The sequence below is a fragment of the Pelodiscus sinensis genome, chromosome 30, assembly GCF_049634645.1.
Source record: "Pelodiscus sinensis isolate JC-2024 chromosome 30, ASM4963464v1, whole genome shotgun sequence".
NCBI classification, from domain to species: Eukaryota; Metazoa; Chordata; order Testudines; family Trionychidae; genus Pelodiscus; species Pelodiscus sinensis.
Genome location: NC_134740.1, coordinates 13,781,445 through 13,796,168, shown reverse-complemented (window position 1 = coordinate 13,796,168; position 14,724 = coordinate 13,781,445). Strand labels below are relative to the sequence as shown.

General features: G+C 51.1%; 1 pseudogene; it reads right to left on the bottom strand.

The window, feature by feature from the left end:
- LOC102463427 (olfactory receptor 10A4-like) lies at positions 1-10,119 on the bottom strand (annotated as a pseudogene).
- Positions 10,120-14,724: the final 4,605 nt, after the last annotated feature.

Below are 14,724 nucleotides of genomic sequence, written 5' to 3'. Positions count from 1 at the left end.
TCACGTTCCACACTCCCTCCGCCCCGCTTTAACTAATGCTACTTTTTCATTCCTCCTTCAGCTGCTGGAAAATATATTTTTCTCCATGGTTTTCCTAAAGGCTCCCTTCACCTCCTTGTTCCTCAGAGTGTATATTATGGGATTTGACAGCGGTGTCACAGTTATGTGAATTAGGACAAGAACTTGACCTGTCTCTGGGCTAGAACTTGACCTGAGTCCCAGGTAGGTAATAAGGGTCAGTCCATAGAACAAAGTCACCACAATGAGGTGGGAGGAGCAGGTGGAGAAGGCTTTACGCCTCCCCTCCGCCGACGGCAGCTTGATTATGGTAGAGATAATGAGGACGTAGGACAGGATTATCAATAAAAAAGGACCCAATATGAACAGAAATGACACGGTGAAGACCATGATCTCATTTTTGGATGTGTCAGCACAGGCCATCTTCAGCACGGGTGGGATGTCGCAGAAGAAGTGGTGGACGTGGTTGGAACCACAGAAGGGCAGGCTGAAGATCCATGTGGTTTGAGCTACTTCCACCGAGATGCTGATGAGCCATGACACCCCCGCGAGCTGTGTACATGCCTGGCTGCTCATGATGGTCGTGTAGTGCAAAGGGTGGCAGATGGCTACGTAGCGGTCATAGGCCATGGCCGCAAGGAGGAGGCATTCTGTGAGGCCCATAATGGTCATGACATACATCTGGGCCGCGCAGCCAGCAAGGGAGATAAACTTTTCCTCCACCAGGAGGTGAACTAGCAGCTGCGGGAAAATACTGGTGGTGAAGCAAATTCCCACGCAGGACAGGTTCACCAGGAAGAAATACATGGGGGTGTGGAGGGAGGGGCTGCGCTTTATCAGGAGGATAACGAGCAGGTTCCCTATCAGGATGGCCAGATAGAGGACCAGAAGCACCAGAAATAGAAGGACTTGTAGCTCGTTCAGGTAGGAAAATCCCACCAGGATGAATCCATTAGAGACAGTCTGATTCTCACCAGGTTTGCTCTCAGAATAGGTTGTCTGTAGGGTGACAAAGAAAGAGACGATGGAGTTGAGTCTAAGTAATACGGAACAGGAACATGTGAACCAATCAATCCACACCAATACGGAACAGGAGCATGTGAACCAATCAGTCCACACTGGTTTCCTCTCTGTTCCCACACGTCTTACTAAAACCTGCTGACAATTCTGTATATAAATAGGTAACTGCACCCAATCTATATATCATGTGCACACTGGTGTAGAATTTTAGACTTCAAATAAGCTTTGCCAAAGTCAATCTGCTGGAGATATGAACTATCATTGATTTATTACAGATGGGGATCTGATGAATTCACTCAAAGGGCTTGTCCATGCCACGGAGAAGATCTAAGGCTGCCACAGTCGATCTTCCGGGGTTCGAATTAGCAGGCCTAGGGAAGACATGCTAATTTGAACTGAGAGGGCATGCCTGTTGGTGCCAGTATTCCTGCTCCTCATGAGGAGGAAGGGAATCGATGGGAGTGTGTGCTCCCCAAGATCTGCTGTGTGAATGGCACCAAAACAAGATTTAAGATATTTCGACTCCAGCTATGTAATTAATGTATCTGGAGTTGTTTTGTCCTGCTGGGAGGGCAGGGGACTGGATTCAATGAACGCTCAAGGTCCCTTCCAGTTCTAGTGTTCTATGATCTTAAGTTGACTTTCCCCTGTAGTGTAGACCAGGCCTAAGGGAATTATATCCACTTATACCAATGATAGAGGTCCACCAGTTTCCCATATCAAGGGTTGTATTCATGCTCCTCAAACACATTTTCCTTCTGTCTACATGAAAATCTTTTCCTTTCCTTTCCTTTCCTTTCGATAATGTATAGTCACATTCACAACACAGGAGACATTTTCTACAAAGAAAGTATTACTTCAAGGTCATTTGCCAAGGAAGAATTTCATAATAACGGGCATGACAGTGAAGTGACAGCATTGAAACAAAAATCAGCAACAACAAATATTGTATTTTGGACACCTTCAGCTCCTTCAGTGTGGGGCTCCCAATGCAAAGCATCAACTAATATTGAGCTACTGAGTGGGAACATGGGAATAATGGAGAGAAAATACATATTAAGCCAGCATTTCCAGACATGGAACCTGAGATCGCCTGCTATCTGAAACCCTGTCAGAACCAAAGGACATTTCTTCTCTCAATCTCAATCTCTCACACACACACACACACACACACACATTCCAATACGATCAAAGCAAAAAACCTACATGAAACAGTCAAAGCGAACTCTGCAGATGCAGCTTGCAAAGTGTGGTGTATAGAACAAAGGAAAACAAAAGGGAATTATGTAACTCCAGAGACCAGCAGAAGGGGTGTGAATTCTTCTTCCCCTCAGAAGAGCTCCTTTGAGGACCCCTTATTGACATTTGTGAACACTTTTCTCAACATGACCAGTGAAGTGAAGAGCTGTCCAGGAAACAGAATTTCCACTCACAAGCTCCAATATCTGTTTCCACCCTGAAGCGCTGTGCAAAGTGGAAACAGGGAACAACCCTCATTTTGATTCAGTAGTGTTAATAAAAAAATCAACTGGTTCAGTGAAAGCTGCCATCAGCATCCATGTTCTCTCATGGAAAATATTCACATTTTTCTGAATGGATTTTGGTTTATTTCTTCATCCATTGGCTGACATTTCGACCAGCTCCGAATAAATGGAGAAATTTGCTCACCATTAGCACGTGATGACTGTCTTGACTCCAGGGATATTTTCAGAGCTCTTCAAAGCCACAGGATACTCTGTGTATGAACAGGAACATGGGACAGGAAGTTAAAAAGCACACATTCTATGGTAAATTCCGGAGATGACATTTAACACTTGGGACAGAGAATGTGCATGGTTGGATTGTAGGTGGGGACACTCCTATTAGAAAAGATCAGACTGAGTGCACCCAGCCGAGTGTCTTCGGGTCCAAATACAGGACCCAGCTCAAGAAACAGCATTCCTGCTCAGAGTCAACAGATGAGGAGGAGGGTTGAGGAATAGGGGGTGGGGAGTAAAAAGAGATGAGGGAGAACCAAGAAACACCACCACCACCACCACAATCAGGAAAATAACAAAAAAAAAGAAGCATCTCATAACGAGAAGCACAGGCTTATGGCTCCTCTATCATGCTGTGGGGGGGGGGGGGGGGGCGCACCATGGAATGATGGGAACTAAACTTCCAGGAGACTAAATTAGCATAAGACCTCCAAAGTCAAGCCCTTGACCTGACCCATGGTTGTTACAGGACTTGAACGGAGAATGAGAATTTCAGAGGCCAAGAGATTAGTAGATATACTAATGGACAGATTGTCAAGTGGATCAGACAGACAGATATTGACAGACAGACAGACAGACAGATGGGGTGTGGGGGTATATACAGATAGATAGATAGAAAGACAAAGTCATGTGAACACACACAACCCCTGTGCTCACACTCACACAGATGAAAGATGATAGAGGGGTGTGTGTAGATAGACGGTCGGGCAGACAGACACAGACAGATGGATGGATAGACAGATAAACGGGCAAACAGATAGATAGACACTCAGACAGATGGATAGACAGAGAGATAGATAGACAGACAGACAGACAGATGTGAACACACACAGCCCATGACATCAAACCCAAACTCAGGTTCTCTGTGCATGTACGGAAAATTCAGATGAAGAAGCCAATGACATGACCTGACTCCCTTTCGAGAAGGGGAGCCCAATGCCAATCGGTGTCTCTTGGCGAATGGCTGGGGGGTTTCGTTGCTCATCCGTGGCCTACCTTGTTTGAGAAGAGCAGCTCCATCTCCTTGCTGCAGGCGCTGGACGTGCTGAAGGGAACAGAGGGGCTTTTATTGCATTCAAGGCCTTCTGGAACCTAGTCCCAACGGGATGTTTCTCATAACTTTCCTCGGAGGAGGAAGCACACGGCCTGAAACGGCAACAAAGCACAACTCCCCACGGTCTGTCATGTCACAGGGAGTTGTTCCACCAGCATAATCCTCATGCGTGTTTCCTGGATCAAAATCGTGAAGGGATTTACCGAATGTTCAACTGGATGACATTCTTTTCTTTAGGAGGAGGAATGATTGATCCAAGGCAACAAAACACAGAAGCAGAGGCAAGAACAACCCCCGAGGCTGATGGCTCTAGATCCCTGTGTCTCAGACTCTGGGCCCCCTCTTACTTAAGAGCCACAATAGGAACCTAGAAGCTGTGACTTTGCCAATGCTCTTGGGAATGCCCCACCCTGGCAGTAAGGGGCGCTGAGGGGCAGGGCTGGTCTGGTCAGTGCTGACCCACAGCAACCCACCACCAGTGGAGGGAACACTGGCTCTGGTGGGAGTGATATGTTTTATATTTGCTGCAAACAGACGTTCTGTTCCTCCTATCCGTGGTGGTGAACCAGTTCACAAGCAGCAGCAATGGTAAATCTACAAACACATTTAGAGTGACTTGTTCCCTCCAACAGGGGGTGACAGGCACAAACATGTACACACACACACACACACACACACACAGACAAACATAGAAACATATACACATACACACACGCTCAAATGCACTCAGCAGGGATCATTCTCTCCATGGGTACGTCTAGACTACATCCAGTTCTGTCGACAAAGCAAGCCGCTTTCTCGACATAACAGTGTGGACGCAAAGGACAGTGTAGATGCAATAACGCCTTCTATCGACAGAACTCTGTCAACAAAAGGCGTTATTCCTCATAGAATGAGGTTTACATACGTCGACAAAACTGCTGAGTTTTGTCGACGTTATGTCGACATACCTCAAAGGCAGTGTGGACGCAGGTATAGTTTTGTCAACAAAAGTCCACTTTTGTCGACAAAACCTTGTAGTCTAGACACACCCTAGGACTGGAAGGGACCGCGAGAGGTCATGGCAGGATGCAGCACTGTCTAGACCATGGGTTCCCAAACTGGGGGGCATGAAGAAATTCCAGGGGGGGCACGATGCAACCCGTCCCCTGCCCCCTGTCAATGCCCCCCCACTGGTCATGCTGCTATTTTTGTTTTTTGTCCCCGGTCAGTTCCTTCTTTTTTTGCTTAACAAGTTTTGCTGCTATTTGGGGTGTGTGTGAGGGTCTCTCAATAATCAAAAAGGGGGGTGTGATGCTGAAAAGTTTGGGAACCACTGGTCTAGACCATCCCCAATAGACATTTATCTAACCTACTCTTAAATATCTCCAGAGATGGAGATTCCACACTCTCCCTAAGTTACAGGTTCAATTACAGAACCCTAGAATGGGAAGGGACCTTGAGAGGTCACCAAGTCCAGTCCCCTGCCCTTAAGGCAGGAACAAGCACCATCTAGATCATCCCAACCTGCTCTTAAGTATCTCGAGAGATGGAGATTCCACAACCTCCCTAGGCAACTTATCCCAGTGTTTTACCACCCTGACAGGTAGGAAGTTTTCCCTATTGTCCAACCTAAACTTCCCTTGCTGCAGTTTAAGCCCATTGCTTCTTGTCCTGTCCTCAGAGGCCAAGGAGAACAATGCTTCACCCTCCTCCTGGTAGCACCCTTTTAGATACTTGAAAACTGCTACTATGCCCCCTCTCAGTCTTCTATTTTCCAAACTAAACAAGCCCAGTTCTTTCATTCTTCCCTCATAGGTCATGTTCTCTAGACCTTTCATCATTGTTGCTCTTCTCTGGACCCTCTCCAATTTCTCCACATCTTTCCTGAAATGTGGTGCCCAGAACTGGACACAAGACTCCAGCTGAGCCCTAACCAGCGTGTGCTGCTGGACCCATCTTTATACCCATATGGGCCTGTATCCTTTTTCTTATCTAAGATGCCAAATTGTACTGGTCTGTCTTTGTGGTGCCAGTACTTACAAGCAAGTTTCAATTTAATTTACACTTGCAAGAGAGAGAACTAAATTGTGAGCACTAGACATTTTTTACTGGGCGAGTAATTCCTCCCCCCGTGGACGGCTGTGTGTGCGTATCAATATGGGTTTCAGCCAAGGGCTCTCCTCGGCAGCCTCTTGGTCAGCAATTGGCATATCTCTGTTTACAGCCATTCAGGGTCACAGCATCCTGCCATATCCGGGCCCTCTGTTCAAGGCTTATTGCTCTGTGTGCCGTGTATGCTCCAGCCAAGCAAAGATGGATGTTACAGGGGGGTTCCTGTCTGGCGACAGGGAGGGAACAGAACAGGGAACCATCCAGTGACCCCTCCCTGGTCGCCCAAAGGTGGTGGGGCCTGGCAGAGCTTGACTGTGCACTGTGTGAAGAAAAACGTCCTTGTGTTTGCTTTAAACCTGCTGCCGATTCATTTAATTTGATGGCCCTTTTTTTGGGGGGGGGGGGAGCCCAGCGCTAGCATAGCTGCACTTTGTACCGATAAATTGTGTATCCGTTTATCCATAACTACCTCAGCACCAAGCAGTGTTAGAACCTAACTTGGCCTCTCATTTTTACCAGCAGAGAACTGTGTTCGTTGGTCTCTGCAAAACCAACGAGGAGCCCTGAGACACCTTAGAGATTCACCCATTTCTTTGAGTACAAGGTTCCATGCATAACAATCCACCTGGGCAGATGCATCTGATAAAGTGCCGTATTTACCCATGAAAGCTCAAGCCAAAGAAATCGGTTCATCTTTGAGGAGCTCCAGGACTCCTTATGATTTTCATGGCAGGTGCGGAGAAAGTGAATAAGGAAAAGTTATTTACTGGTTCCCAGAACGTAAGAACTAGGGCCCATCAAATGAAATGAATAGGCAGCAGGTTTAAAAACAAACCAAAGGAAGTTTTTCTTTACACAGTGCAAAGTCAACCTGCGGAACTCCTTGCCGGAGGATGTGGTGGAGACCAGGACTTTAACAAGGTTCAAAAAAGAGCTAAAGTCATGGAGGCTCCATCAATGACTATTAGCCAGGATGGGTAGCAATGGTGTCCCTGGCCTCTATTTGTACGGCACCAAAGTGGGGCAGTATCACTGACTGCCCTATGGACCCCGAGGCTCTGGTGGAGCAGGAGGGCGTGGGGTGTGGGGTGGGGCTGGGCCAGTCTGGGTCTGGGGGAGGGGATGGATGGACAGCAGCAGAGCTGTGTGTGGTGTGGGTGTGGGCCCAGAAAGGGGGTGCAAGGCAGGAGCTGCAAGTCAGGATGAATGGGTTGTTAGGGGGCAGGGAGGACCCCAGGGCTGGGATAAGAGGACGCTGTGGGTCGAGCTCTGTGTGTGGGGAAGGGCAGAGATGGCAGGGCAGTGTGGGGCGGAGCTGTGGGGCAGGCCTATGGGGCACTGGCAGGGCTCTGTGTGGGGAGGGGGCAGAGATGGCAGGGCACTGTGGGGAGGAGCTGTGGGGCAGGGCCTAGGGCAGAACTGGGGGCCGGGGACAGCACAGAAAAGCCTGTCACAGCCTAAGCACGTTGGCTGATCCCTGCCTCTCTCCCTGCAGCCGGGCTGCCTGGCGGACCCGGGGGACTCTCCGGTGTGTTTACAATTTGTTTTCCCACAATCCACCCCCCTCGCTAGGCCGGGCCGGGGGGGAGCGAAGGAATCGCCTCCCAAAGGGCCTCGCAGGCCTGACCCCGTCACTGCCCACAGCCGGGGCGACTGGCCACCGAAACCAACCGTCCCCTTCCCCGGCCTAACTCCGCTCAGCTCCTCTGACTCTCCTCTCTGATCAGCCCCCTGGGCCTGCCCCCCGCATCGCCCAGCAACGCTCCCGGCTAACGACCCCCCATGGGACCCACTTAAACACCCGGCAACTTTGCTTCTTAATTGCGGGCGAGGTTTGTCGGCTCCCCGGCCGGGCGCGGCTCCCAGCCGAGCGCGACTCTCCTCAGAGCGCTGATTAAGGCCGGCGGCGTTCTAACGACTTGTGCATCCTCCCGTCAATCCCTACAGAGTCCCGCTCGTTAGCCGGGCTACTTGGAGAGATTTCGTTTGCGTAAGTGTGTTGCTCAGAGGGATGGTTTTAACGAGCCCCTCACGAAGCAAGGAGTTCCTATTTGTTATCGGTGTCCTTCAGGAGAGACAATGAAATTAATGTTTCCATTACACGGAGCAGGGTGCCGTCATGTGGGACAGCCGCCCTGCCAGATCTGGAGTCAGATCTATAGAAATGTCTGTGCCTGTCAAGTCAAGCACTTATCCACCACTGAAAGACGGGCCCTTGTTATCTCATCATAAAACATTGAGGACTAGAACTGGAAGGGACCTCGCGAGGTCATCAAGTCCCGTCCCCTACCCTCATGGCAGGACCAAGCACCATCTAGACCATCCCTGAGAGGTGTCTGTCCAACCTGATCTTAAATATCTCCACAGATGGGGATTCCACAACCTCCCTGGGCAATTTATTCCAGGGTTTCACCACCCTGACTGGCAGGAAGTTTTTCCTAATGTTCAACCTAAATCAGTTGAAGCCCATTGCTCCTTGTCCTGTCCTCAGAGGCCAAAGAGAACAAGTTTTCTCCTTCCTCCTTGTAACACCCTTTTAAATACTTGAAAACTGCTCTCATGTCCCCTCTCAATCTTCTCCTTTCCAAACTAAACAAGCCCAATTCAGTCTTCCCTCCTCGCTCATGTTCTCCAGACCTTTCATCATTCTTGTTGCTTTTCTCCGGACCATCTCCAATTTCTCCACAGCTTTCCTGAAATGCGGTGCCCAGAACTGGACACAATACTCCAACTGAGGCCTAACCAGTGCCGAGTAGAGCGGAAGAATGACTTCGTGTCTTGCTCACAACACACCTGTCAATGCAGCCCAGAATCATGTGTGGATTTTTTTTTTAAAAAAATTTTGTAACAGCATTGCACTGTTGACTCGTATTTAGCTTGTGGTCCACTCCGACACCTCGATCTCTTTTTGCAGGACTCCTTCCTAGACAGTCACTTCCCATTCTCTGTGTGTGACAAGAGTGTAGCTGAGTTGGTTTAAGAGAACGTGTCTCCACCTGGCTTTCACTGCCCGTGCTACACAACAGGTCACAATTCTCACACAAAGAGAGGGGAAAGGTACTCATTCACATACACACACTCACCAAGCATTTGTTCACTTACAGGGATGGACACCAGCATGGGCACACACACACACGGAGCACACCTACACAATGCAAGCACTGCAGATACACACAGAGGCACCATGTTGAAATGTCCCACGTTGAAATGCATGCGCTCAAATACAGCCATACAAACCCACCGCACACACACATTTGCTCTCAAGCATAAGGCCACACACATATAAACCGCGATTTGAACCCTCCAAGTCACACCTGGCCTTTAAACTACACACAAAATGTCTGGTTCTCTGACCCACACATCATGTCAAATCACAGATGTAGTATGAGCATTTCATTCTCCATTCAGAGTAGTTAACAGCATTGTAACAGTACTCATACCGACATAATTGCACCAACACAACCGCACCGATACAACCACACCGACACAACCATTCTACCACTTCCACATTGCTACATCCACAATGCCACAACCGCACAGACACATCTGCACCTGTCACAACCGCACCACCACATCTGCACCGACACAACCACACTGCCACTTCTGCATTGCCACATCTGCAATGCCACAACTGCACCGACACATCCGCAGCGCCACTTCTGCACCGACACATCCGAACCAACACAACCGCACCGCCACAACTGCACAATTAAATTCTCCCAGATACTGACAACTGAACAAAAGGGACATCACATAAGCATGCGCTCAAACACAGCTGTACAAACCACTCGGCTATTTGAACCCTCCAAGTCACACCTGGCCTTTAAACCACACACACACACACACACACACACACACACACGCGTCTGGTTCTCTGACCCGCACATCATGTCAAATCGCAGATGTAGTATGAGCATTTCATTCTCCATTCAGAGTAGTTAACAGTATTGTAACGGTACTCATACCGACACATCCGCACTGTCACTTCCGCATTGCCACATCTGCAATGCCACTGCCGCACCAACACAACTGCACCGCAACTTCTGCACTGCCACAACCACACGGACACATCCACACTGACACATCCACACTGACACAACTGTACTGCCGCTTCCGCAATGCGACATCCTCAATGCCACAGCCATACTGACACAACTGCAGCTGCCACAACCTCATCGACACTTGCGCACCGCCACAACTGCACCGGCACATCCGCACAACTAAATTCTCCCAGATACTGACATCTGAACCAAAGGGACATCACGGAAGCTTCCATCCTGACCCACAACCTCGGCTACCCCGTTGCCCATTTCACCTGCTCCTTTCCCACCCCCATCCTCTGCTTCCCCTAGTGCCCTTTCCCCAGCTCGGGGGCTCCCGCCAACCCCATCACTCTCTCCACTTTCCCGAGGACGGGTCCTTGTCTTGTCATTCTGGGGGGTGGCAGGTCAGTGCAGAGTGACGAGTTACTGTCCCACTCCGCCCCCCTTGCACCCGGGCCCACTCCGTGCTGCTGCTGGCCTGTCGCTGTCCCTGGTGAGGAGCCCAGCCGAGGCGGATCGGCTCCACGTGACGACCCGGCGGCCAGGTGTTTGCGCCGGGGGGAGGGGAGGAGAACCACGGGTCTGGGGCCACGTCGGCTGCCCTGCACGTTTTGTGGCCCAGAAGGCACTTCGCTGTGTCCACAAACGGCGGCATCTGTGCCCCCCACCGACGTCAATCTGAAATGCTCCAGTGAAGCCGCTGAGACCCCCCACCCCGCCCAGTGCAAATAGGGACAGTGACGCTGCAGAGGTGGGCTGATCCTGGGCAGGGGATGTGAATGGACACAGCCCAGGGGACCTCAGGGGACTCTGATCCTGGGCGGGGGACGGGGCCAGGGGAAGGACACAGCTCAGGGGAGGTCAGTGGGGTCCGACCCTGGGGGGGATGGAGACAGCTCAGGGGACGTCAGTGGAGTACCACCCTTGCATTGGTGCCTGCGTCTCCCTTTGCATCTGAGTGTAACTTAGCCAAGGTACAGGCACTCGCACCTCGCCTATCGGTCATCGTTCAGGCCAATCCCAGCGTCTCGGAGCTGCGGCCCAACACAAAATTCGCCAGCCATGTCCGACCACTGGCACCCCGCAGCTCAGCGCCGGGGCTGGGCTCCCATCGTGCAGCTCAACTGGCTTGTAGGCCAGCGCTGGCCCATCCATGCGCAAGCCCGCTCCGTCCCCATGTCCACGGCCGTGAAACCTGCCAACCCCTTGGTTTCGCTCTGCAGGGCCTGCCTGTCTGCCCCACACTCCCCATGGGGGATTGGCAGCTCAGGAAGAAGCAGTCAAGTTAGCAAACCCATCAGGGGCAGCCACTGCAGGGAGGAGCCAAAGGACTTCCAGGCGCCTCTTGGTCGCTTTATTATTGCAATGGCTCCATCCATGGGCCATCGGCTGCCAAGTGCCAGACACTCAGCTCTTCTCTAGAGTAGAATAGAACTGGAAGGGCTGTCGAGAGTCATCGAGTCCCGCCCCCGGCCTTCACAGCAGGACCAAGCACCATCTAGACCAGCCCTGACAGGCGTGTGTCCAACCTGCTCTTACATAACTCTGGGGATGGAGATTCCACAACCTCCCTGGGCAATTTATTCCAGTGTTTCCCCACCCTGACAAGCAGGAAGTTTTTCCTAATGTCCAACCTCTACTTCCCTTGCTGCAGTTTAAGCCCATTGCTTCTTGTCCTGTCCTCAGAGGCCAAGGAGAACAGTTTGTCTCCCTTTGCCTTGTAACACCTTTTTTAGATACCTGAAAACTGCTCTGTTCCCTCATACAAACACAGAGTTGGAAGAGCCCTCAGGAGTCACTGAGTCCAGCCCCCTGCCCAAGGCAGGACCAACCCCGACTCAACCACCCCAGCCAGGGCTTGGTCAAGCCAAGACTTAAAAACCTCTAGGGATGGAGATTCCATCCCCTCCCTAGGGAACCCAGCCCAGCGCTTCCCACCCGCCTAGGGAAAGAGTTTTTCCTAATGTCCAACCTAGACCTCCCCCACTGCAACTTGAGCCCATTGCTCCTTGTTCTGCCACCTGCCCCCACTGAGACCAGCCTCTCTGGAACCCCCCTTCAGGAAGTTGAAGGCTGCTCTCAAATCCCCCCTCATACTTCTTTTCTGCAGACAGAACAAGCCCAAATCCCTCAGTCTCTCCTCGTAGGTCATATGCTCCAGCCCATTTTGGTCGCCCTCCGCTGGCCCCTCTCCAATGCATCCACATCCTTCTGTAGTGGGGGGCCCAGAACTGGACACAACACTCCAGATGTGGCCTCCCCAGTGCTGAATAAAAGGGAATAATCACTGCCCCAGATCTGCTGGCAATGCTCCTCTTAATGCACCCCAATGTGCCATTAGCCTTCTTGGCTACAAGGGCGCCCTGCTGACATCTCCAGCTTCTCATCCACTGGAACCCCCAGGGCCTTCTCTGCTGAAGTGCTGCTTAGCCGGTCGGTCCCCAGCCTGTAACAATGCTTGGGATTCTTCCCTTGTTGACAAATCCTCAGATTTTTCTGCACTTGTCCTTGTTGAATCTCCTCAGATTTCTTTTGGCCCAACCCTCCAGCTTGTCTAGGTCACTCTGGACCCTATCCCCTCCCCCCAACTCCTGGATCCAAAAGCTGTGGTAAAAATGGCTTTGGAGCTATCAGGGTTGAAAATAAACTCTGAAAACGTAGCAATGAACACGGCCTTCCCAAGAGACTGCGCCAAAGAATTTGACTTGACCCTGCAAGACTTTTTGATTAGGAAAAACCAAAGCACCACGTAACCGCCTCTTTCCTTGTGGGGTTACTCGGGAGCAGGCCGCACACCCCCTTGCGCCCGGGTTAACATCAAAGGGGATCCCGAGTATCCCAGTGCGGGGTGCAGGATAGGCGGGGCCCCCTCTTCACACCCTTGCTCCTAAAGCAAGGCTGGGGCAACTTTTTTGGGTCCGGAGGCTGCTGACTCTCAGAAAAATCAGTTGGGGGCTGCACACAAGTGAGAAGCAAAAACCAACCAAACACACAAACAAAAAAGCCTTTTGCTGCCATGGCCCCGACTGACCAGGAGAAAGCCGCTCCCCACATTCCCCTCCCACACTGGAGCCGAGGGGTCCCAGGCTAGTAGATTTTGTGGGCTCCAGCCCCAATGCTGTGGGGGGAGGGGGAGGCTTTGAGCATTAAGGGCCACATCCAGACAAGCCAGGGGCCACATTCAGCCCTAAGGTTCCCCACCCCTGTTCTAAAGGAATACACAATGGCGGGGCTTCCACCGGGCTGGCCCTGCGCACACTGACAGCTGTGCCTTGGGCGCCTCCGGGAAAAACCTTCTTCCCGTCATAATCCGGATCTGACTCCAAAACAACCTTCATCGAACTGAGTCAAGTAGAATCCACCTGCCTTGACTTACCCACTTCCTGAAGCAGGGTGGAACAGATCGAAAGTGAATAAAACCCGTTCACCGAGCACCCAGAACTAAAGGAAACGTCTCTCTCTGGCCTCCGTTTAGCCCAGAGTCCCAGCACATGTGTGCGTGTGCGTGCATGCTTGTGCGTACGTGTGTTTGTCCATGTGCGTGCATGTTTGTGTACACGATTGTGCATGTGCGTGCAAGTTTGTGTGTGCGTGCGTGCATGTGCGTGTTTGTGCATGTGCGTTCAAGTTTGTGTGCGCGCATGCATGTGTGTGTTTGTGCATGTGCGTGCAAGTTTGTGTGTGCGCATGCATGTGTGTGTTTGTGCATGTGCGTGCAAGTTTGTGTGCATGTTTGTCTAGGTGTGTGTTTGTGTGTCCATCCAGGCAAAGCAACAACTGCCCAATCCCTCTGCCACTGGGGCAGGCCCCCCCAAACACCAGCAGCTCTGCTTCCCTGGGCAGCTCACTCAGCCGCTCGTCAGCCCCTGAGGCCGTCTGGCTTCTGGGCTCCGTCCCAGGTGGCACATCCCCAAAAAGCCCCAGGTACTCACCGCACCTTCTCTGCGGGCTCGGCACCGCCCCAGGCACCACCCAGGCCTCTCCCAGCGAGATCCAAGCCGCAACAGGCTCCGGCTCCCAGTCGCAGCCCCTGGCTCCACCCGGCTCCTCTCTCCAAAATGGAGCCTCCAGCTCCCACCCTGCACTGCCTGGGAGAGAGCAACAGTTTCCCTCCCTTTTCCCAAGGGCTCATGGGAGTTGTAGTCTCCAGGGCTAGACTGCAGCACCCAGGATCCTCCCAGTCAAAGTATGACATCAGCATGACACTCTGATGCAAAGAAAATCTTGTAAGCGACGTGCATTGAAACGGGCAAAGGACGCTTTCAAGTATGTAGGAATTTAAAAAGAGCTGGAGGAATTAAATGAAAATGAACTCACGTTGGAAATGAAGACTGCTTCCCATAAGGTGGTACTTTTGTGGAGGCGAGTTGCTGTCGGGAGGCCCGGCGTGATGAGAAACAGAATGCAGGAAATGCTATTAAAATTCAGCTGGAAACATAATAGACAGTTCTCAAGTGTGACTAAGTGTGGTGGATTCTTTTCCCTAATTTGGCTGATGATTACTATTATGCTGCACAATTTAAAGATGTGATCAGCCAAGGAAGCAATAGACCAGCCAAACACTGGGTGAAAACTGGAACCCGGCTGGAATACAAATATAGCTGCTTAGCATAATCGGGGCGATGAAAAGAAATTTAAGACACCAATTTTTTTTTTTAAATCATGCATTCATCCAGACAGCCTTCACAAATTCCAGATTTCTTTTCCATTTGTTGCCACTGAAGGCTCTAGATGGCCT